The sequence below is a fragment of the Lonchura striata genome, chromosome 4, assembly GCF_050655825.1.
Source record: "Lonchura striata isolate lonStrDom1 chromosome 4, ASM5065582v1, whole genome shotgun sequence".
In the NCBI taxonomy this organism is placed as follows: domain Eukaryota; kingdom Metazoa; phylum Chordata; class Aves; order Passeriformes; family Estrildidae; genus Lonchura; species Lonchura striata.
In genome coordinates, this window is record NC_140706.1 from 51584411 (window position 1) to 51606201 (window position 21791).

At 38.1% G+C, this 21791-nt stretch overlaps 1 protein-coding gene across 24 annotated transcripts in view; it reads right to left on the reverse strand.

Annotated features, from left to right (window-relative positions):
- The window catches only part of BMPR1B (bone morphogenetic protein receptor type 1B), a 228445-nt gene that overhangs the window by 117073 nt on the left and 89581 nt on the right, over positions 1-21791 (reverse strand). For 9 of the 24 annotated variants that reach the window (XM_085579087.1, XM_085579094.1, XM_085579079.1 and 6 more), the window contains one exon: positions 698-819. The exons of 8 other annotated variants lie outside the window; for them this stretch is intronic. The gene's annotated coding sequence lies outside the window, so the exon portion shown is untranslated. Of the gene's footprint in view, positions 1-697; positions 2224-21791 lie in introns of those variants that run through there. 7 more of the 24 variants (XM_085579095.1, XM_085579099.1, XM_085579080.1 and 4 more) reach the window with 2 other exon arrangements.

The following is a 21791-nucleotide window of genomic DNA, read 5'->3' on the forward strand; positions in this document are numbered from 1 at the left end:
CCTGTGTGAAGGTAGGAGAGGAAGAATCTCTCTTTTCACTTTGGTTATAACAGTTTGCTGTAAACAATCTTTTCCCCTCTGTTATCAGGGAATATCCTGCAGGAGTGAGTGTTCTATGTCACCTTGACCAAACCACGAAGGAAGGGGAATTTTTCTCTCCTAATAACCCACTCAACTCCCCACTTTTTCAAAATTATTCATTTTTTAATCTGACGTATGTAAGAGCATCCATTAACTACTGTCCTGCTCATCAGAGAAAGACTGAGTATTGATTCTGATTGCTAATGCAACAAAAGAGAGAAGATTGAGTCAAACATTTTTTCTTGTTTTCTGCTGCTAAAACCAGTGTGTATAGGGCAGCAAGTACAACTAGCTATCCACCAGAAACAGATGTTTTAAGCCACAACCTAGACTTTACTATGAGACAGTATTTTAAATGACCCATGCTACCGTCAGCAGTGGGAGTGTGTGTATTTTTTTTCTGATGCTGACCGACCTTTCCAAGCATGTTGCTAAATGAAGAAACTGCACAACACTCCTCTGTAACTGTATACAAACTCCCCACATGCAGAACATCTTTATATAAAGGCAGCACCACACTTCAGTCACAACAGCAAGTTCCTGATGCAGCGCCCTCGAAGGTCAGTGAGCCGGCTGGGACGCTGGAGGTAAAAGCGACACTAAATCGGTTACTTACCCTCAAATGTCCTGTTTCAAATGGGTAGCTTCCACCTGGTCATCATGCGAAGCAGGACTGCTAGGATTCAGAGGAGACAGAGGCATGGGGGTTTTATCTAACGTTGTTTAAATAACAGAAACCTGAAATGAAATTGCACTCAGTTCAGCCAAGATCCTTCTCACACTCCCCTCTCTGTGTCCCTCTCCAGAGCTGCTGTCTATAAATACCGGCCCCAACACTTGCTCAGTGCTTTCCTTGCCCATGGCACAGGTCGCTGTCAATGAACACCGCGGCGTGGCTCACATGAAGTTCTCAGCTGCTCAGACAAAGCCATGGATGGGCTCCCCACCCCTCTTGCCTGGAAATACCATCCTGCTGCCAGCTTTACAGATGCTGCAGGCCTTTCCTGCAGGCTCAGATCAGGCACAGAAGGGTAATTATGAGCCTCATGTGAAAAAAAAAAAAAAAAAAAAAAAGAAAAATGACAGCTTTTTGCAAACAGGTGGAAAAATGGGGAAGGAGAGAAGGAGGAGGAAGCACTTTTGTTTCAGCTCCCTTTACAGTGCACATCCAGCTATGATTATAGAATTTCATTCCCAGGTAATGTAGACGTCAAAAAATTCTGCAAAAATGTTTTCTATAAAACAAGTTCTTCAAATTGAATGAAGTGTGAGTCTGTCACAGAACTCACACAAGAGCATTAAGATTGTATAGTTACTCACAGAAAGGTAAAGAATAAATATTAACATTGCGTCTCAAAATTTCTGTCAGTGGTCAGGTATTAGTTATCCCAATTCATATTTAATTATTATGCACAGTACGACAGTAAGCATGAAACATCACTGGTGGCAGGAACCCACAAGCCTGCCCTGTAATAAATAAAAGTTTCAAAGTTTAAAAATCAGAAAAGCATAAAACAGAATTACATCTCTGTAAACCCACTGAGAATCTGGGCTGCTAAGAGATGAGTACCCTGAAACAGAAAACTGAGGGCAATTGAAATGAAGATGGCAAGATCAGCACAAACAACAACACGTTTGCTGCATGCCCTCAGTGTACAGTGTGGGCAGGCACCAAAAATGCAGATAAATGTCCTGCCTTTTATCAATACATTGGGTGGCATGACTGGGAGGTTTGCCCAAGTAAAATGTAAACCACAGCACAGCTGCATTAACACTAAGAGTTACAAGAGTTTATCTTAAAATCAGTGTCTTTTTAAGGCAGCTTATGACTGTGAAATTGTCCTTGTCAGGACAGTATCTATAAATCCCAGTCTGTTCCAAGGCTTACAGAACCATCAAGTTTATGTGATAGACAATGCACAGCCTGGCATAATCCCATGGCCAGCATCCCTGCACACCTTTGAGTTACCACTGAGATCGTGGCCAGTGCTTATTCAACCTTTTGCAGCTCTGCCAAACTGAAGAAGTTTTAATAATAACCTTGGAATGAAATAGAAGTTTAATCTCCTGCACCTATATTGAAAGATATGTTGTCTTACTGCTTTACTTCCACTACTTTCATCAACAACAGCTCTTGGAAGTGCTTTTAGTACCTTGTGCACATCGTTACGGCTCTCTTTTCATACGATTTATTTCTCTTCACTGTACAGCTTGAAAAACAAAGATGATCTTTAGTAACACGCCACTACTGAAGCTGACTTTGTTTAAATGGACACTGTTTATAAAAGCTTGGTTTAGAAGCCTGTCACTGATGCCACAGAAACATTTTGTATTTAAATGAAAATACATTTGGATGACATGGGTAATTGCTAAGCCTTGGTGAAGTGCCAGATGCAACGCATAACTAATTTGCTCATTACAGGTTTCTCAGCCATAAAGCTCTTACACATAGCTCTCATCCTCAATCATGCACAAGACAGTTTCATAGCATCATTCCATCAAACCTTTAAGCTGCCCCAAATAAATCCCTGCAAGAAACAAAACCAGAGTGGTTTCATAAAACTGAGCAAGAAATTGAAGTATTTATCATAGCTTTATGTATAGAATAATGTCAAAAACTTATTCTTGGACATCTACATTTTTAAAACGGGGAATTATCTTAGATTTTTAAATTTTTTCAGAAGCCTATAATTTAATGAAACATGCACATTCCTGTAAATAAATATACAGCATCACTTAACTATACCCCATTACTACCATGCCACACAAAAAGAAGCAAAAGAAGACATGTAAACAAGAGTGAGAGGAGGATACCACAACTAAGGCTGTTAGTGAAGGCTGGGTTTTATAACCATATGCTTATTTAGCATTGCACATGCACAGGGGTTACTGCACACATGACAGCACAGCAGACCAGCATCACAACATTAAATGAGAAAAAGGACAGTGTGTTGACAAAAAAGATGAACTTAGTGTGCTGGAGAAGTCTGACAGCACTCTGAGGATGACTTCTGGAGAAGGGAAAAGGAGGAAGAGCAGTGCTAGCCAGAAATTCAAGAAAGAGTCTAGTTTTTTAACAAAATGTCTACATAACCTCTTAAAATTCAGTTAGCATCCCAGTGTTAGAAACAGTAACTTCCATTAAAATCTCACAGCTGAAGTGTGCATTATATAGAAGAATTAGACATTAACTTAGGTCACCCTAATGTTTTCTAAATTTCTGAAATCCTCCAGCAAAATTTTCAGGAACAGGAGAGCTTTGGAGTAAATGCTAATTGTGCATTTTTAGGTCCTCTCATATTAGGAAATTAGTAGGGTCTTTCCTACTTTGATCACTGAAGTCAATGACATGACATCCAAAATTAAACACGTGTAAGGTTTAGCTCAATCACAGCCTGCAGTTTGTAAAAGAATAGCTCAAGAGAAATGTGAATTTATCACTGTATTATTACTGCTGCTTTTTTTGCCTGCATTTTGCATAGGCAGCAACAGCAATTTGGTAACAAGACAGTTGTTACTACTTCACTTAAGGTCAAACTCTTTCAATGCAATCTGGCTCGCCCTAAATCTAGAACTAACACTACTATTAATCAGAGGTAATAGGCTTACTTGAAATATGCCAGTATTATCATAAATGTTACAAGGCTGGTGTAGTTATATAAGATAATCCCCATGGGATACAGAACGGTTATTGAACATTATGGACCAATACAGTTCCAAAATGACCTTTTAGCAAGGTGAAAAATAGCAAAGTTTCATAATCACCTAGTCTGACTTAAAGAAAGGAAAAACATGCTGAATGACTAACTTGAAAAAAGAAAACCAGTAGTGTAAAGATTCAAGTTATTTGGAAAGAAAAAGGAATGCATCTAGCAGTAAGGAAAAATTATTTCCAGTAATGCTATAAAACTGAAAGATTGTAGCAGACACTAAAACCCAAATTGTGCCCAGAAGCCTGGATTTCTGCAACTATAAACCAGTTTAAATACTGAAAAATATTCCAAATATTCTGTATATTTTTAAAAGCATCTTATTCTGTTTTCTTTCATTAGATGAGTTATGATACTGTGAATCAAGCCAAAAGTTCTAAAACCACAAAATAGCTTTAAAGGTCTGCAAGATTATTTTTAAATCTTGTGAAAACTACCTTAACATATCGTGCCTCAACAAACACTCAAACACCTTATATAAAATTTCATTACTTTTTACTATGAAAATCTCCATCTGCGTCTTCACGCACACTGTGGTTTTATTCCATATAATGAATAAGTGAATTTTATCCTCATTTAAATGAGGACTTCTTCCCTGGATGTTCCTGCCAAGTAGCAAAAAAGTCAATGTTAAAAGCCAAATGTAGATTGTGAGTTCATCCCACAGGTTCAAGAAACCTGTGGAGCTTGCAGACCTAAAGCTGTGCAAAGTTCTGCTAACAGACTTGTTTTTTACCTCTCTACTGACCATTTTCACATAGGACACCTCCAGTATTAGTCACAAGAAGCTTAAGTCATTTGACTTTAATGCTGATTAAGAAAGATTTGTTTCAGAATTTAGTTTCACTGGCAAGGAAGTGTAAAGTACAAGACTAATATGGTACACCATGACCATAATTTTCTTCCAATTTTTCAGTGTTCAATACCCATCTGAAGGCTCTTATTGTGCTCCAGAAACAAACTGCCAGCATGCAACATCCTACTATTGTATGTAAATTAATCATTAGAATATAGATAATTTGAATTATTTTGAGTCTATTTCTAATTCCTTACTCTGAATTGTTTTTTATCCTAACCTCTGAAGTTCACCCAAAAGTAGAAGTTTAAGGCATCTTATAAAAACATCACAGAAGTTAGTTTTATCTGTATAGGCAGTAATTACATTTCCTAGTTTAAAGAAGGAAGTTAACCAAAGATGTATATATTGGAATCAACTATCGTGTCACACTCTGTAAAAGATGGCTTACACTCCCCTTTAAGGCAAGACAGAAATCCTTCAGAAATTTTTCTTGCCTTCTCTTCTTAATAAATGAAACTTTGAGTGAGCTGAGCAGATGACTGAAGCTGTAAGACCAAATTCTATAACATTCTATAGCGTTACCTTTCCTCCAGCCAAGAAAAATAAGAAAATAAGTGCTTCTGAGGGTTTTCATAATGTAGCAAAAGCTTAGACAAACCTATGTTAACCACACAAAAACAGCAACATCTGTCATCTAGGCCAGCACATTTTGAAGTGCAATGTACATGAAATTGTGGTCATTCTGAGCTTTAGTCTTCAGTCTTCATCACAGCCTGCTCTGCACAGCAGGAAAGTCTGTCAGCTGTGCAGACACCGATGCAGAGGGCTTCAGTGTGCTTTCAAGAAATCCAGAGAATTTAAAGACATGGAGTTATTCTTACAATTTAAAGACACTAAATTATTCTTATAGGCATGCAAATGCTGTGATGGATTGGATGCTGGTCTTCACTAATGAATAAGGAAAGCAGGGTTAAGACAACACTTGGGTCACTAAAAACAACTTGCAAAATCTTGGAAGGCTGAAGTCAGAGGAGGAGGATTCTCAGTAAAGGAGACTGGATGTCTGTAGGTCATCAAAAACCTTTTTAGTGAACTGTGGGAAAAGATGCCAGTGCATACCTAACCTTTTATGGCCTAAGGTCAAGCATAAGGAATAGTTTATAACCCACTTTACAGCATGATAACTCTTTAAACTTAACAAAAATTCCTTCCTCATCTCTGAAAAATGACCAACTGCAGGCCAATGTCCTAGTGATTGTTTAGTATAATAATGTTTCTCATTTCCTCACTCAAATGACACTCATTTGAGACACAAATCTTTGAAAACAAAGTTATTCAAAATATGCAGTACTCATTTTTAAAATATAAAACTAATTTAGTTGTTTAATCAGAGACTAAATCAAGAGTAATCTTGCAGCTATATCACTGTGCTTTCCTATTCAGAAATGCCATAAGTGACAGAAGACACAGCTATAGCACAAGGCAGCTGACACACCTATAGATGACTTGTTCAGAATGCCTTCTCCTTGAATAATTTCATACAAAAGACCAGTAAACAATTTGAACCACATAGTCTAAGCATCAGTGTGACATTTATTGTAGAGTCAAAAAACTGTTACTGGTACCTTGCCCCACTGATACTTCTCTGCATCACATCATCTTTGGCTGGCAGGTAAAAATCAGATCTGTTATCAGAAAGGGCTAGTATCTCAATAATGCAGAGAATTGTGAGTTCTTAGAGTGAAAATAAATCAAGTGGCATTTCTTTCTCACTGAGCTATTCTAGTCCATAATGTCAGTATTTATAGGATTAAATGGCTGAGCTGTGAAGGCAAACTGATCCTGTTAATGATTTCAGTTTTACTTTTCATAGATGTCACTGTTTCCTAATGTCTCATGCAGGTTTAAAAGCTGTCCATATGAACAAACACCTGGAAAAATGCTGAAATCGGGGGAGAAAAAGCAGAAGGTCAGAATGAGTTGTGGCAGACTTTCAGTGGGAGAGTAAATGTGTGAAGTCATTAACGAGCAGAGATAATTTTCAACACTATAAATTTAGATTACACATTCCTCCATGTGTTCCTCTAGGAACACATGTATTCCTTTGTATATATTCCTGTAGAAATGTATGGTAACAGAAGAAAAGGAGTTGCTGCCATGGAAGGGCACTCTGGAGCAGGTCCTTTGGGTTTTTTGCACATCTTCCCATAAACCAGCAAAAGAAAGCAGACAATTGCCCTTGTAAGTGTTTAGATACACACATACACACATGTGGAATCATCTATGTACCTAATACAAATTCACAAAAGAAATTTGGTTAGAATACACATAGAAGTCTATAAAGGCAAATGTCTTTCTAGAAATTCAGTGCAGCATGTGTTCAAAAGTTTTAATTCCACCTGCATTACAAACTGTAATGAAAGTGTGATTGTCCTTTAAAAAATGTTTCCTTAAATTTTCTTCCCAAGCTCAAAAATATGAGTTTAGTCGTAACTAAAATATCACCAGTTACTTTCAAAATTTAAAACATTCTTAGCAAGCACCTCAGATACCAATTAAACACAGAATGAACAGAATGACTATCACTGAAGAAAACTGGCTTGCAAAAGTGAAGAGGAAATACTAAAACCCACAAAAGGTCCCTTCATTTATAAAGGCCACAGGATTATCCATATTCCTTCAAGTAACAAAGTTTTATGATTCCAGCATAATTATGTGGAGGAAAATAGACTACAGACAGTAAATCACACACGGTTGCACACATTGTTCTGTTTCTGGAAACTGAAAACCTAAGTCAAGTTTTGTGAAATCTGACCTTCAGGTTCCTGTGATTCTAGGTTTTTAGTTTCTTCTCCCCCATAAGCTAAGTGATTAGACTGTTCTTAATTATACACTCTGATCTCTTCAGCTAACATGCCATCTCTTCCTTCTCAGGTTTGAGAAGAACATTTTCCACAGCAGCACTGATTTCACTTTAATATGTGTAAGGGAGATAATCTCACAGTGTTGTCAGTGATGACTGTGAAATTGTTTTACTCAAACATATCTGAAAAAAATTTCAAATGCCAGAAGAAAACATTGTAAAAAACCACAAAACAACCAATTTTCTTTCTCCTCCTTCACAATGCATATTTGAAACTCTACAAAAGTGCCAAAAATCACAATGAAGCTCTATCATATTTCATTCATCCTTGCATTATGAGCCATTCTAATACTCTTCACTCATCAAAGTGCGTTCAGCTTTAAAGAATTTATCTGTAGGCAACTCAAAGTAAAACAAAATTTGGATTTTTCAAGGTGGCTGCAGTTTCACTGCACTGAAACAATTGCTAGCTTTTGCTCTGTCCTAGTTTTGGCCAGGACAGGGCTATTTTTTTCCAGTGGCCAGGAGGGGAGAATGGCTAAGGCTGGGATGTTATTTGATACCACCTCACCTCACTGTCAGGGGCAGGAGTAAGGGAGAACACCAAGGGAGAAGGGTGATTCTCTCCATGTGGAGAAATCGTGATGGGGAAAATGGTCCATTTTTGTTTTATTTTACATGTAAATCACTTCCTTGTATCATACCTTTAATTCTGTTGTGGTTACTGTTCATTTTCGTATCTCATTGCTGCTTCCAGTAACTTCTTACCTCTACCCGTATCTTTGCCTTTTGTGCTTGCAATTGGAGGAGGTGGCGCAGGGAGTGGCAGCATCATTTCAGCGGGACTACTAAATTGGAGAATACTACTCCTAAACCATGACCTGCTCATGAAGTTGATGGAAAACAGACCAATTTAATTTTTAATTTCTGTTATTTTCTTAGATATGCCCATCCATGACGTCTCTCACATCTACAGCATGAAAAAGGCCACTCTCTCAGTGACTCCTGCTCTACTGCACAGATGGGCCATGCTGTCATAAGGGCTTTATGTGTTTAAGAACAGTTTTCACCCAAGCACTGTTTAAAGGTCCAACCTCACAGAACACTGAGTCTGCCCAGAGTAATTAACAATGCACTTGAACTGCAGAACCAAATGCTATTTATTTGGTAAAAACATATACGTATGATCATTGCACTCCTTGTGCATTAATTAATGCGTGTAAAACATTTGATTATGCATGAACTCAATGTTTATGTATGTGGCCAGAGGGAACTGCTTCCTGGGTTAGAAGAAGGGATAGGGTGAGAAAAAAAAGACTGAATGTACAGTGGGCCCTTCTACAGGTCTATTATTAACTCTCCACCATATTCTTGTTTACAGGCATGCTCTTGCTCTTTCAGCATGCCATTGCTTACCTTTGACTCTAAGGGTCTTTGTTTCCAAGCAATAAATATTTTGGACTCCAGGGAGCAGACAGGAAGATCATACATGATTCCAAGAAATCCTTACTGTTGATAGATTATTGTAAGCACTTATTCCTTATTAGCTGAAATGCTGCTGACTGCACACGTAATAAATAGACTATTTGTTCCTTCCAACTGAAGCAATACTGTAAGAGGACTTTTGAAAAGAAGACCATTAAAAACATAAAGACACCACACAGCAGGTAATTTGTAGAATGTGGTTTCAGTTTTCTGTTCATTGCAACACAATCAACAAATGCTGCATCAAAGTTTCTGTGAAATAAAATTTTTGTGTAGAGCCAGGTACTTGTACCCCTTAAAAATGAAGTTTTCAAGAAACAAGGCATAGAGGTGAACTATAACTACACTTGTGTAGCTTTATAACAACAGAGCCTAAAAATTTCTGTCTTCTTTGGGCAAAACCAGCAGCCGTGGTTCTCCCAGGGAATAAATGTTGCCCTGAAGCTCAAGACAACAAACAAGGGGAAGAGCCCACTTTGCTGCAGAACACCAGCAAGCTGTCAGCACAAAAGGCATACAGCTATGCATTCCTCCTTCTCCCCTTTTTGTTCTTAAAACGAGCCTAATCTAATTTAGAACAGGAAAATATTCACACTGAAAGTTCTTTTGTCTTAAGTCAGTCTGTATAAATATTTTCAGCTACACCCTCAATCATTGTTAATTAATCACTGCTTTTAAGACCACACTTAATAAACCATGTGCAAGATAACTGTCTCTTAATGGCTACAAGAAGGAAAACAATCACAATTTAAATTGCTTAAAAGGATTCCACACAATTAAGAAGTGGATTAGAAGCATATTGTACAGGACAAAGAGATTAACTGGGAAGGAAAAGACTGAAATATTCAAAACATATGTCTGGAGAGTTAAATGAAAAAAAGCACCAACCATACTCAGCAGTTAATTATAGTTAATTTGCAAGTCTGATATATATAAGAGCTAATGCTTAAGTGATCCATTCCTACAATAAAAGCAACTATATCACAAATATGTAATCTTCTATTTCAGTATTAAAAAGTCCTGAAACAGGATATCCAAAAGTTTCTAAAATGCTTCTGAAAAAAATCATGTGCAGATCTTGTACTCAAGCACAGTAAAACAATTATCTGCAGGAATAACAAAGGTAAAACATACATCTCCAATAGTGCCTGCTCCTTTATGGCATTGTATGGCAGTGTCACTGTAGCACTAGTGAGCTCAAATGAACTGAACCTTAACAACAGTGAGTTTACTTAGGCTCTGCAGTCCATCATGCCTTTGCGTTATCATTGGCTAAAAAAATAAACAACCACAACAAACAGCAAACAAGTGAAGAAACTACATCCATTTCAGCCTGCCTTACTTAATATGTGCAGCTATTTTTGAGCTTCACCATTGGGCAGCTCACTGACTCAAAGGTGCTAATGGTTTGTTTTCATTTACTGTGAGAGTTAATTATGCCACTTATCTACAAATGCATCTCTCATAGGTGCCTCATTTTATTTCTGATGTTGGACTTCACTGAACAGCTGCATGCCTGCCCTCACAGCTGGATGCAAGCTGCTGGACAGCTACACTACTCATAGAGGAAGGAAAACAGAGGTAATGATATGCAGTGAATTTGGCTTGTTTGAAAAAGATTAATATTTGGATTAGAGCCCAATTTTTTTAGAACATATATTGCAGGCATATGTGTGACAGTCAGAAGATGAGTTCATTGGAGGATAAATATGAGATAAAAGAATAAGAATTACTCTAAATGCATCAGAAAGGCAAACTAACTACCTAAGTGTTTCTCAGACAAATGCAATTGATTCCTTTCTTTCAGTAGTAATAGAATTAATTTTCTAGTAGAGCTAGTAACAGTCTGGCATGCCTCAAGTACTGTGGAGGCTTTGATTTGATCACCATGACTTACGTCCTCATTTCCCCAGCTACACTTTGTTCCATGCACCTTCCTTTTCTTCACACAATGATTTAAGTAATGTAAACATCATTGCAATATATTCTAATGCATAGAGTCCCCTGATTTAAGATTTAGTGCTACTGGGACAGATGTTATTCTTGGTTATGTTATCCAGGAAAAAAAAAAATCCCACACTGACACTACTGTTGATGACAGCTATAGAACCACACAGAGTTTACACCATTCTAACAGCAACTTTTTCTATAACCTTCTCATAAATCATGTCAACAGCACCAAGGCTTCATGGCAAGTTTTCATCCTTCTATGCTGTCAAGCATAGAAGAAGCTTCTTCTGAAAAGTCAAGATTCCAAATGCAGGAGGAACACGGGGCACACTGGGTTCATCCTTGACAAGAAATCTGAACAAGGTCCAAGATGTACAGTCTTACCTGAGACCATTTGATCCATTTTACAGTTACTTATTGATCCACTTAGAGATCACATGGAAATTGGAGATTAAGTACCAACACCATTTTGAAATCAGCTTTATATAATGCTACTGCTCCTTGTTTTACATTCTCAGACCCTTCCATGAGAAGAATGACTTCTAATGAAAAGATGGCCATCATTTTTATGAAGACAAAGTAATTCAAAATTAATTAAGTTACTGTTAAATTGTTCATTCTGTTATCCTCTCATGTTTTCTCCAAGTTGGTTTATCTCTACATTGTACCCTCCCTTGCAGTATTTTCAGATCAGCCCAATTGTTTGGTCACTTCTGATGAGAAATAAGATAGCTATCTTTAAGACAAAACTCCAAATTGTATTGATTATTTCATATAACCGTACAACAGTTGAGGTTTTAAGCCACCTTGGAGAGAGTCTAATGCAGCCATCCTGTAGGGCCACCTGGAAGACGTTTCTGGGGGCTTTGGTTGGATCTTAAAACATTTACAGGGATGGAGATTCCACACCCTCTCTAGGCAATTGTTGCCAGAGTCTGAGCACCCTCACAGTAAAAAGTTCCCCCTCTCCCTCATGTTGAAACAGAATTTCCTGTACTTCAGCTTGAGCCCATTGTCTCTCTTCCCATCACTGCACACAACTGAAAAGAGCCTGACTGCATCCTCCTTGCACCTTCCTTTCAGATATTTGTACACATCAGTGAGGTCCCCCTGAGCCTCCTCTTTGCCAAGCTGAACAGTCTCAGCTCTCAATCCTTCCCATAGGAGCAGATGCTCCAGTCCCCTAAATATCTCCAAGGTGCCTTCCCTGGACTGGTTTCACTATGTCCACATGTTTCATGTATGAGGGAGCCCAGCACTGGCCCAAGAGTTCCAGATGGGGCTTGGCTCAGCAGTGCTGAGCAAAAGTACTCGATCCGCATCTCAAACTGTTGGCAGCAGAGTGCCCAGTGTAGCCCAGGAAGATGCTGGCTCTCCTGGCCACCAGGGCTCATTGATGGCTCACGTTTATGTTGCTTCCTCAACTTTTTCTATTCACTGAGTTACTGTTCTGTGAATGCTGCTTATTCCTTAGTGCTGATTATATGAGTTTTACTGATTTGAGAGTTACCTCACACTACTAAAAATTCCTCTCATTAGTCAAACATTAAGAGAATAATTTAGTTTGGCAATCCAAAGAATCTTTTAATCTTAAAGTGTTTTTTTTGAAAAAGAAAAGAGCTGCGGAAAAGGGCAGGTGGATTGACAACCAAAGAATTGTCCAAAAGACACTATATGGAGACATTGAAAAGGCATGTGATCTAAATGATGGATTTGACAAACAGGCAGAAAGAAGAAACATCTTAGGAAATAAGTGGAAAAATTTTCACTGTGTAGCACAATTTTTTGGTTGACCACAGATCATAATTTATTCAGTCAAATATGGATATTTCCAGAATTATTCATAGTCTTGGCTCATTCTCCATCACTCTTCCCAACATGTTTTTTGCAAAGGGATAAAATGTAATGAACACAAAACCATGTGTTCTGTTAAATTATTAAAAATGAGACTTCAAATTTCAATAAGTCATTGGCTATTTCCTTTAAAAACAAATTTTTGTTTACAGTTTCTCTGCATTATACCTATATCACTCCCAAACCTTTACTGGCTGGTTACTAATTGAAAAGAATGCCAAAAATAGAGGAAAAGCTGTTCTGAGTCCCATTTCACATAGCTGCAAACAGATTTTATGGCTATATAGTAAGGGTGAACATGTGGCAAGAAAGCCATTTATGGCCCACGGGGTTAAGAAATGAAGCCATTACACATCTCTCTCTCCCTGTAGTTAATGCAACTGATTAAAAGCTGATTAACACAAGCAAGCAAATTTTGTCCAGCTATCTGGAAAGCCAGCAGCATTGGAAAGTATGTTTTTGCAGTTTTCCTGCAGCTTAAAAAGCCACAAGTAGTAAATGTAAAGAGAATTCAGAACTTTGATATAGCACTTATATATATATATCTATACATCTATATATCTACATCTACATACAAAAAATTCAAGGGGCACATTACTTTGACCCTTTTTCACACGATTTCTAGTTTTATTTTAGAAACATAGTGTCTTTGTGCTTCCAAGCATCACAGGAATTAGGCTGGAATTGGTCAATAGCAATTGAATATTACTAATGGATGGACTTGCACATGTTCATAGCAGTCACAAAATCCTGGTAGGAAAGCAGTCTCAATAATACTGTATTAATAGGACACACAGCATTTGAGAAATGTTCAAGCTGTAGGAGTCAAAAAGAAATTGAGCACTCAAAAGTGAGGGCCCATAAAACAATTCATGGCATCATCTGCTGTGCCATATATCAGCTCCACAGAACCTCTGACAGAAACCTGGGTGTCTCATCTCTCCTGCAGCAAACACACATGGCTCAGCCAGATGTGCAGTTTGCAGCTTTGGTCCAAGTGGACAAGACAGTGTCAGCACAAAAACATTCAGCTGGGAGGAAGAGATGTGGCATTTTTCAACAGAAAAAAACTGGAGGAATAAAAATAAAATTTTTCAAGAGTATGAAATATTTTGCCTTTTTATTCTAAAAATGAACACTTTGCTTAGCAGTCATGAGGGTTTTAAAAGCATTAAGACAGTTAGCCAAGCCTGACACTCAGCTGGTATTTTACCTGCTGCAAAACACAAGAACAGAGAACAAAAAAGTGATGATAAATTGTTACTTTATTTTTTGACTATAAACTTTCATCATTTAATGAAAAAAATAAAGCAGCTCAAAGATTAGCTACAAATAAGCAAAATTCTGAATGAAAACATACTGGTAAGGATCTATAGTTTAAGAATTTTGTCTGGAAATGTTTTGCTTTTCCTAAGGAATAAATGCAGTACACAAGGAGTTGTGTTATTAAAATAAGATAGCATTTCTTAAACTTAGTGTTTTCTGCAGCCAGAAGCTGAGACAGAGGAGGAACATGATTTTAGTCATAATGTCTTGTGATAGAAAGATGTTTGGGGTCATTATGTCCCCTTCCAATGAAGGAAAGATATGGAACCCAAAGGAAAAATGTCAGATACTTAACACAACTGGAGGCAGAAGATTTTGAATCTCCAGAAAACGTCACTGATTAGATAACACATGCCTAACTGGACAAAAGCACTTGTATCTCCTCTAAAATAAATGAAGATATGAGAGAACAGAGAGGAGGCAGTTCCTAGATAATCACCAGAAAAAGAAGAGGGAAATTTAGTCACTCTGATGGAAGAGAGAAGCAAACTGCACAGAAGAGGCTCTAAGATTCTTTAGAGGCAGATGAAGAATTTGGAATTAATGGATTTACTAAGTGAAAAAGAGTAATACCAATCAATTTAGCCAGAATTAATATGGGAGAAGAAAGATTCAAAGCATTTCATTCCCAGCCAAGAGAAGCATGCATAAAGGAGGGTTCAGTTTTTCAAACCACAAAGTGTGCATGGCTGTGGGAAAGAGTGAAGTTCCTGTGTTTACAGTACAAAGTGATGTGAGGGTACATGATGAAGAATACTCAAGAAGAAAAGGAAAAATTTATAAGTTTTTGGGAGGAAAGAAAAATGGAAGAGTTTGCAAAAGGCAAAATATTAAAAAGATACATGGTGTACATGTGCAAGAATTCTCATTTTACAGCAACTAGAGGTAAGTCCTATCTACTAACTTGCATGGAAGAGAAAAAAGAAAGAAATTTTGCTAAAGTAGAGAAATTAAGCTAACTGCTAAAACCAAGAAAGGAAACATTTGTCAAGAGGATGCAGATAAGGGCAAGAGATAAATGTTGCAAGACTCTTCCTGGAAAAAGTGAAAATAACATCAGCTATATTTACTTTTCATTTATTAAAGAGAACAAATCCAGGGGATTTTATTTCAGTCTTCATAATCTTCGAAGTAGTTTCATGAAAACCCATGTGTACTTACAAACCAAACAGATTCCATGTCAATCTCATTGGTCCCTTAATTTTTGATACTGCTATTTTATCATTACAAAACTATTCAGATTCAACAGATTGGCTTCAAAGCTAGTTAAATCACTAAAAATATTAAATATTGTTTATTATTATTAGCCTAGATTTGGCAGAAGTCAACAAGACTACACTAAAAGTCACATATATTAGAATCTATGTCTTTTCACCACACACACCTCAAATTATGTCAGGGAGGCATCAGTTCCAGCATTCAGAGTCCCTGCATGTGATACACTGCAGTGTAATTTACAGCAGACCTTGCACATTAAGCTTTCATGGTGGTAGGTGTGTGTTTCATTACTTTTTAAAGAGAGATTTGGATGACACTGATTTGTCCCACATACACAGACCTTATAAATAACTGCCAGTGTTAGCATCTCACTGCTGATTCAGGTCATGTTTTCTGCTTCTCTCCTTGAGTGTTCTTGGCCATAGATGCCATTCATTTACTTATATCAGACTTTCATCTTATATTGTGGTATATCACAATATATATATATCAGTATTCAGCTCCTAAGCAATACTTCACACAATAATGACATTGGTTTGCTTCTCCACCCTTGTGCACCAACACACTGTTCTTCAATCAAGGATTGAAAACAACCTACCCACCCACTCAGCTAGCCAAAAGCCAGTGTCCCCAGATTTCTTAGCTTTCTTTTGGCTGTAAAATGATCTTCCAAACACAAATGGGCAGTAAGCATCATAGCTGGCTTCTCATGTTTGCAAGCAAGTTAACAATTCTTTGCATACCTCTTCAGCTGCATAGACGTGTGCCAAGCTGCAGCAGCTCACGGCTGTTGATAAGAGCTGTGCAAGATGCATTGAGAGCATCAAGAAACAGTTGCCTGCAAGGATGAAGCAGCAAAGAAAACACTGCTGAATTCAAAGCAGGATGTCTTCCTCCACTTTGCTAAAGAACACGAGGGTTTAGGCTCTTTTCAGGCCAATTTGTCACATCCTACCAGAATGCTGATATCAAGGATAATCCCACCCTGGCACTCATTGCAGTTCTGTGGCAGCAAAGCCAGAAAAATCCTAGTACTTGCTGGTGGGAAGGGAGAAATTCATAAAACTTGGGAAGAATTCGGAAAAATCAGTCTTTTGGAGAGACAGATGAGAAATGTGTTGAGGCTAAAGACTTTGAAGTTACTTTGTGATCTGCAAGAGGAAGTGGACCAGCTCACACCAACTGAGACCAAGCAAGGCATATGCCTTTATTATGGAGGCAGAAGAGTAAGGGACAGAACGCATGGCTTGAATGCAGCATCTGACAAAACACACATCTCGTTCACACCTTTCTTGCCTCACTCATTTTTGGTCCATATGTAGATTTAACACAGAGGCATGTCTTTTTTTCATGTTCAAATCCAAGTCCTCATAAGTCACTGCCTCTGAACACAACAGGAAGAAAGCCAACCCAACTATTTTCCCCTCTAGCACTTAGGCACAGGCTACATTTTTCAAGCCCTGGCTTCAGCCTCACTCTCTCGTCCAGTTCGTTGAGACGACAGGACAGCTCACTCACACCTCATTCTGCAATGTGCAGAGAGAACTATTTGTTCTCTTGCTGCAGGGGCGTAAAAGCCAAACTGTCTTGGGACTCCAGGGCAACCTGAGGCTCACCCTGCAGCTACAGCCTTCAGCAACAGCTGGCATGGGTACAGTACGATAAAAGCAGTGAAGAGGCCTAAGACAATTAAACAAATTGATGGTCTTGCTACTGAACTTCGGTGCTTTAATAACACTTATTGCTTGAGAAGAGATAAATCTCTCCAAGATGGGTAAAGGCACTACAGTTACCACACAGGGCTTGGTGGAGAGACAAGAGACTGCTCTGCACATATTACTGCCCACCACACTGAGAAGATGCCGAGGAAAACACAACTAAGAGAATATCAGCTAAAAACCAGCCCAAGTAAACAGATTTTATATGAGGCATCTTGGGGCTGAAGGAATGGAAAGGCAACAGCTCCACTGTTTTCACAGTGTCTCTGTGGAAGGACTTGGGAGTACCTTGAGCCTGATAATCTGCATGCCCAAGGACACCCACACAGCCTCCTGGCATTGCAACCCAATCCCCCTCAGCACACGTAGGACCCTCAGTAAGTCTGAAAGCAGCATTTGTCCTTGTGTATTGCATAAGAAAGCTGAGTACTCCTTACATATTCCCTGCTCTCACCCCACAGCAGAGAGAAGTTTTCTTTGACCACTATTCAATAGTCCACTGGTACTACATCTAGTACCCAAAATCATTCAATAAGCTGTTTTTCTTCAATCTGTGCTAATAAAACTATACAACAGTATAAACATTTTCCACAGTGGACTCCAAGATGTTTGGTGTTCTAGCTGGAAACACTGCTCTTTTGTTTTTACATTATAGCAGATCATTTTAGACACACTTCCCATCAAGCTGCCAAATATTTTTGTCTTTTATTTTCTGCAAGGAGAGCCCTAGAGCCCTTTTGAAATCTAAGCGAGACTTATGACCAGCTATTGGGTGACTATTATCACTACAGATCTAAGCACATTACAAAATAAGACTCATCAGAAAAGCAGAGCAATGGCCAGGGAAAAATTTTCCCTTCTGTAACTGTTCCAATACACAGGTGGACCACACCAGAAAGATCAGCATTAACAGGAGCTACAGGACCCACACCCCTCAAGCTGGAAGAAAGAAACAGACTCCATAGAGAGCAAAATTTCCTTTCCATCAAACACTTAAGCTAAATCTAAGGAAAGGCATAAACCAACTACTTTGATAAGATTAATAGACACTGACAAAGCTTATTAATAGGACATATTCTCCCTTTCTATGCTATGTCCAAGAAGTGCAGGGCAGGTAAAGCAGGAGTAGAAGTATGACATGTGAAACCCAGCAAAGCACTATGCCCATGCTGCTGCAGGCTTTTCTGTCAAAGGGTGACAGAAATGCCCATGTTTCAGTTAGCAAAGTTTAAAGGGAGAGGCAATATCTTTTATTAGAGCAACTGATACAGCTGGAAAAAACAGACAAGCTTCTGGGCATAGAAAGCCTTTCCTGAAGGAGGATTTGTTTGTCTGAAGCATCTGTTTTTTCCAATTTTATTGGTTCATCTAATAAAAGATATTACCTCTGTGTGCAAACCCTGCCCCCCTCACCAGTCTTTGAATATCATGCCTGTGGCAGCAATACTATTGCGATTACTTTAGTACTGATGGTTTGCAGTACAGACTTCTGCATTTGGTCTAACAGGCATCAACTCATTTCACAAAGAAAAGGCTACCATTTTTAAAGGCAACACTTTATTATATATTATACTCACTGCCACATGGGCCAGTGTAAAGCTGATGGCAATGAAGGCCAAAAAAATCCCCACCCCAAGAACCATTCTAAGTCTTATTATTACCAATCATTTTGGGAAGTGACACTTTCACATGTGAACTACACCCTGAAGGGTTTATCATGAGGACACACATCTACATACCAGAGAGAAAACCACAGAAATGAGTAAAGCCTGTAAAGCACAGTGGGCCTCAAGGGCAGTCTTTGTGTCTTATGTACTTTGATGCTCCAAGTCCTTCTGGTGGAAGGGATGAAGCACCTGTCTGATCTGCTGCATGGGCTGGCACTGCTGCTAGGAGATGCACAGAGACCTGAAAGATCATGGCATGTTCAGCTTATTAAGACATACTTTTCCTTCCATAGTCTGCCACTGAGTTTAGCACAAATCTAATTGAAAAGCATTCATACTGCAAATGAGAAAAATCAGTTCTCACCCTCAAAATACACTGTTATTTATTATAAAATGGGCCATATTTAGCTACTCTTCACTGCTGTCTCTGCTCTCTCACAGGTGAGCAGTTTTACTGTAAGAAGGGTGTCAATAAGGAAGTCACAATTAAATAATTCTCCAGTGATTTACATTTTGTGGACATATGCTATTACTAAGACATATTCTGAGTTTTATTTCAAACATCTATGATGCAAAATGCAAAACTTTTTCTGTGAAGAATGGTAGAAATTTTTTTTACAGATTTGTTTGCATTCAAATTACACCAAATGAATGATCCATATTACTGTTTGGCTCAGTGGTGTAACTACAGATTAACCACATTAATTTCAGTGGAATTTCTCCAGTTTTTCTTTGCCACACAAATCAGAATGGATGTGGTAATTATTATAAAATTATTTGATATTTTATATATTTTAGTTCATATGTATCAATGACTGCAAAACTGTTTTTCACCACAAAGTGTTTCATCTCTACAGGATGGTGGATGTTTTGCTGGTTTGTATTTTTAAATAAAAATAACAGCTAAAAATAAATTTATTTTGTAAGTGAAATTTTTATAAGCTGATTTGGCAAATATTTATCTCTGTTGTATATTTAAAACCTATTAATACATATTTATGCAAATATAAGTTACTCTCTTGAACCTTCTTTTGGGGGTAGGAAGTGGGAAAACGATTTTTTAAAGAAGTTTATTTACAGAAGTGAATTAATAAAACAATCCACAACCTGATGACACACCCAGAAATGCAATAGCAGAGGACTATAATTTTAAAAACTATATATGGGTTGAGAAAAAGGGAAGGAAGAAATTAATTTCTGCATGCTTCAAAAAAGAAAAAAACAGTAAGCTAAAATTTGTAGGACTAAGTCCCTACAATTTTCCCCATACTGGGAAAATTTTAGGGTCATAAGAAAGACTTGTTCCTCAAAGCAGAAGCAGTATAAGCACTACAGTCTCAAAATACTTTATAGATAACATGCTGTTTCTTAACTTTGCTTTATAACTACCTGCAAAAACTAAGTGAAAATGAGACACAAATTTTGTTCCACTGAAAAGCAATCTTTTACACTCATTTAAATGTAAACAAGAAGGAGATGACCAAAAAAAATGAGCTTCAGAAATTGTCTAACATTGGAATAAAACTGCATTTTTGTTAACCATGCCACCCTGGTGTGAGCTGACCTTCAAAAGGGCTTGTGTGGTTTGAAGCTGCCTTCCCATGCAGGCTGTGGTACAGCCCAGAAGCCACAGATATCAACCATTGCTCAGTACCATGGCACATCAAATATCAGAAGGAACGACCTCAGATTTTTTCTGTAGGCATCACACATTATATACTCAGTATTGGTTCAAACCTTCTGTGGTTATGAAGCAGAAGGTAATCTTCATGTGTTCCCACACTTGGCTAATAGTTATTTGTATTAATAATATTTATGTATTGTGTGCTTTCAAGGCTGGTTTAGGACATTAATGGAGAACAGGTCAAGCAGTCTCGCATGGAGTCCTTAACAGATGAAGAAGGGCTTGTAACTGATAATTGCCAAAAGGTATTAGTTATTTTGTTCATGGAAATAGTTCTCTACATGCTCTGCAGAACAGGCACCATTTGATGAACACCACAGACAGGAGCAATGCAGCCATACCTCATCTAACTTCTCATTGCAAGGTTAGTATTGATTTTCTTCAAGCTCACATTTTCAATCAGCTCACAGCCACACACCTGGTGAATAAACCATCCCCCTGCTTCATAAAGAAGAACAGTACTTAGTAGTTGATGGGTTTCCCCACCCCCACCACACACACAGCAGAAAATACACAGGTGATTTTGAAAATGGAGGAAGAAAGCACTCCAAAATACACAGGACTGAGATAACAGCATTAATGGATGATGAGCTGCCTCATGGCCATATTACACTCTAAGACTTGTCTGGTCTCTAAGTCAGCTCCACACAGTGTTGTGTGTTTCTATTGACAGCCACTGAAAGGTTACACTTTCTTTATACCTATTGCTTTTGTTGTGTCAAATGCAGGTATTGAGGCATGAAACATACCAGACATCATGGTTGGTTTGCACAAGTTGTCTAAAAGAAACTAATACTCCAACCAAGGTATTTCAGACAGCACGGAATACAATGATCTAAAGGTCCAGACCCCTTTGACACCTTTCAGCTATTTATAGTATTTACAGATGGAGCAAGATAGAAACTTACATATAATAATGAGATTGATGAATTTCTGGTTCTATGTATACTCCAGACTCCATGTTAAGTGGCCTCTAAGCCATCCCTGAATGCCAAGATGTGCAGAGAAACAAGGAAGAAGTCTGCTTGACCTGAACTGGAAAGAACTTCAAAATCTCTGTGCACAGTCTACATAAGAATATTAGGGGAAAAAAAAATGCAGTAAAATTCTTCATGCAAATTGCCATCTGGGCCAGGAAGCTGAGCACAATACTGTTTTCATCATCTTTAATGATGCACAGTTTAGTTCAGGAGGAGGGGGGAAGGAAATGGGACCAACCTTTGACCAGTATGACAGCAGTATAAGTAATCCCTTATTGCATTATGAAATGATTCATACATGGAGACCTGTTACATTACTGGCCTGTTAACAGTATCACAGCTCCTTACTTGGACTTTTTTTCCATTTTGTTTTACATCAGACAAGCCTATCGCTGTCATTTGTAAAGAACAGAATAGCTGCTACAGTTTTAATATCAAACACAGGAAAAAAATACA